Raw genomic sequence first — 4,118 nt, forward strand, 5'->3', positions numbered from 1 at the left:
TCGTAGCTTAACTAGAAGGTCTTCTAGGTATAGCCTCTAGTCAGTCCTCGAACATGAAATACTTTGCTCTCGGGATTAAACAACTTAATTGACCAAAGAGAATTGAGAAGCTTGTCCATGGTATTATTAGTTGACCTCTAGTGCCTCTCGACCTGTAAATTAGCAATCCCAGACTTATTTATTTTTAACCTTTACAAGTACTTATGCGTTGGATTATAATACAGTTTAATGTTTACTACTGACAAATTGTTTAATATTCTGCTACCAATCAATCTGTGTGCCTATTCATTGCATATGCTTTTTAATTGTATATGAGAATGCAATTTCTTGGTTGATTTTGTAGTGTTTGAAAAAGCAAAAAACATTCAATCTCAGATGCTCTTCCACCTCGACGAACGGGCTTCATCTCCATAGCTTCCCAGAACGGAATCTACATCAGGAAGGGGGGCATGTTATCCCTCACGGACACCCTATCACCTTCGACGAATGCCTTATTATTTATTTGATTGAGTCATGGATCGGGCTTGTTGGTCCGATAGGTGTGTAGGTGATGGCCGATGAGAGGTGCACCACTTATTCCATTTTAACATGCTTTTACTATGACCAACCACATGTGTGAATGGGTTATACTATTATAAAAGGTCCCTTTGACCTAAAATCCTCATTCTTTGAGGTGCATGCTAAGAATTTCTCTGCTCTACATCTATTTTCTTCTCCTTCTTGTACTCATGGGTGTGTGTGTGTGTGTGTGTGTGTGTGTGTGTGTGTGTGTGTGTGTGTGTGTGTGTGTGTGTGTGTGTGTGTGTGTGTGTGTGTGTGTATGTGTGTGTGTGAGAGAGAGAGAGAGAGCATTGCGGCAACATCGACAGCTGAGCACGGTGGCGGCGGCGGTGGATCCTTCTTCTTCGCGGCATAGGATCCTTTACTACGGAAGCATTGAGTGGTGAGTGACACACCATTGCCCCTTTGAGGTTGCTAGGACTGTCTAGTTGTGTGCTTGTAGCCATTTGTGGCTCGCACACGATGTTTTGGCAAGTTTCCAGCCTCTAACACGTGCAGCAAAGCGCACATACCACCAAAAACTACTCTAATCTACAAATCCTAACTAAATCTACCTAGTCGCAGACCCTCCGCAAGACACCTGCTTCCTAGCTATCCACTTGATCTTGGAATAACCTCTTCCGGATCCACTTAAGAAAAATTCTTTCTTTAGCCTAAACTAAAGCAAGCAACCATCACACGAGTGTTAGTAGGAATACCTACCTAAGTCCTTGTATCCACGGCAATGGCGCCAATGTTGCGCGAGCGAATCAAACCACCCATAAAGTGCATGCATCACAACCTAGATCAACATAATGTCAATTGAGGACACATATGACATGATAGGCATAGGGAGGCAATCTCTTTGGCTTGTCACGGTGAGACCATCCCACGCATACAACACTCGGGAAGGCTAACTAAACCACAATCTAGAATCTCACTACTCTCAACTACACCACCCAACCCACATACGCACAAATGGAAGGAAACTCATTAAATCATGCAAGAATTGCACGAAACGTAAGGAACACCAACCCCTCACTAGGATACACCTATCGCAAAGCCTCTACACTCAAAGCCCTTGCTCTAAACCCATCTGCAAAAAATGTGTATGAAGATAGAGCCAAATCTTTGAAGTGCCCAAAACTGAAATCTATGCATACCTATGCGTAGCTTATGTTGCCACAATTCTAATGAATACTTGCAGGTAGAAAACAGACATTGTTTGATACACTTACGACCACAAATGGCTCGTAGATGTGTCCACACACGTGCTCCGTTCCACGAGGAATGCTTGGCATTGTTGTGTAGCTCTTGCTAAGGCTAGCACGATGGTGCAGTTGGATCTAATGTGATGAACAAGCAAGGAGTAGCAACAGGATGAAGCTCACGCTCTCTCTCTTCCTCTCTCACACACAGTCGACGACAGCTTAAAACTTAGATTATGATAAGAGTTCTTTTTATAAAATGACCTAGGTACCTTATATACTAACACTATAAGAGACTAAGGTCTTTGCCCCGCATGACAACCTTGCCAAGATGAGAAAGAGTAGAGAGAAGAGGCGTGGGGAAAGAGAGAGAGAGAGAGAGAGAGAGAGAGAGAGAGAGAACAAATTCTATTTTGTCGCAGTTATTGCCTTGCTAATTTCCGTGCAGATAGTTGTAGCCATTGCCGCGCAGATAGCATTATTATTTGTCTCGGTTATAGCTTCTTAGATACCCTCGAATGAATATAATATACTCCTACTGATATACATGTACACATAGCTTCTGTTAAGGCAAAGCCTAAAGTAACATAACCATGTCTCCTTTATATAATACAAAATATATAACAAAAAGTACTTCCATTTTGTATCCTCTCTATATACTATAGTTACTTACTGGTTCTCCTCAAAAGAAATCCATTAAATTTTAGGATTCCCTTGGAATATTCTATCCCCCCTCCCCCCCTCCTACCCCAAAATTTCACATCAGCAGAGACTTCTCACCTCACCATCCTCACCAATTATCTACTGCGCATTCCCTTCCAACCCTCTGCAGTAGCTTAGTCCTTTGTGAGCATCCCCCCCCCCCCCCCCCCCCCTCTTTGTCTGCATGACTTTTCCATTCACGTCCTCCCTCGTATCACCCACATGTACGTCCTAGCGAATTCATCCCTCTGCAAAGACCACCTCACCTCACCTCGCATTGTTGCTTCTTGTCGCATCTACAAATGAACAAGCCATAGATTGAAGAAGAAGAAGAAGAAGAAGAAGTAGAGTATTTTAACGTCGTAGGAAAGTATCCCAAAGACCTTAAAGATCTATCCAATGGGGAGAGTTGAACTCAAGACTTGTTATTCAAGAGGGAAATGGCATAACCAATCTACCACACTTGGGTGATAGAAAGGTTATACCATTTTCCTCTTTTTATTAGCACACACACACACACACAAAAAGAAGAGTATTTTAACATTGTAGGAAACTATCCCAAGACCTTAAAGACCTATCCGATGGGGGGGGGGGGGGGGGAGAGAGAGAGAGAGAGATCAAACAAATGTGCTACAATGTATGCTAGAAGAAGATCATTAACAAAGCATTCACAAAAGCAAGTTATTGACATTAGCTACAACATCTTCATTACGATGCATTAAAACATGGCCTTAATTAATCATCCACCACATCATCATCTGGTAGCTCCATAGCTATGACACGGTCTATGTGGAGTCCCAGTTCATCAAAATCAGCAATATAGGCATTGAAATGATCATCCTCATAATCATTCTCTTCTTCTAGCTCTTCATCCTTTTCTTCATCTTCTATGTAGGTTTGCTCTTCTTCATCGACATCATTCTCATTCGCTTCATCAAGCGATTGTGTTGGAAGTTCTTCACCTTCTATGTCTGCTTCATCATCATCGTTGTGTTCGTCCACAGTGGTTCCTATGTTCGTTGCATCATCTAGTATACATCTTGATCTTGGAGTGACTTTGTATGACAAACCAATATCTTTGTTCGTAAATACTTGGAAGATAGATCACTTGCTCACAAATTTTTGGAGAGATGTAGATATCACTTGTGCCCATATGGAATCTCGTAGAGTCCACCATGTAGATATCGCTTGCATGTCTAAATCAGATGCCTGCAAACCACTTCATATCGGACACATACTTTCAAAATTTTTAAAAATCTACTCGGTAGATTCTTTGGATAACTCCACAATATCTATTTTCCATCGTTTGGAGTTTGCACATCAAAATTTCCCATCACTCCACTATCATTTGTCGTTCGTTTTTTGTCTACATTATTAGTTCAAAAATGCCTTCCTTCATGGCACATTGAGTTGAACATCATTGCCTATTGAAGTTTGAGTATAGGTAGCTATATACTAATACTTTATATTGTGCATAATGAGTTTGATTAGCATTACCTTTGATAGACAACCTCTCACATACTCCCACTCCTCATCGCTAACATGCTCACCATCAGCTTTAGCTTTAGTCATTTTTTCATGCAACCAATCGAGCCTTATAAGTTTTGGAAATATGGCAAGGTATGGTGGATAAACCGCATTGTGATTTTTTCTGCAAGAGTGTATTTC

At 41.4% G+C, this 4,118-nt stretch overlaps 1 pseudogene; it reads right to left on the bottom strand.

The window, feature by feature from the left end:
- Positions 1–3,185: 3,185 nt before the first annotated feature.
- Positions 3,186–3,603, bottom strand: LOC147453086 (uncharacterized; annotated as a pseudogene).
- Between the last annotated feature and the right edge of the window lie 515 nt (positions 3,604–4,118).

This window comes from Adiantum capillus-veneris, chromosome 8, assembly GCF_014529385.1.
Source record: "Adiantum capillus-veneris isolate H3 chromosome 8, ASM1452938v2, whole genome shotgun sequence".
Taxonomy (NCBI): Eukaryota; Viridiplantae; Streptophyta; class Polypodiopsida; order Polypodiales; family Pteridaceae; genus Adiantum; species Adiantum capillus-veneris.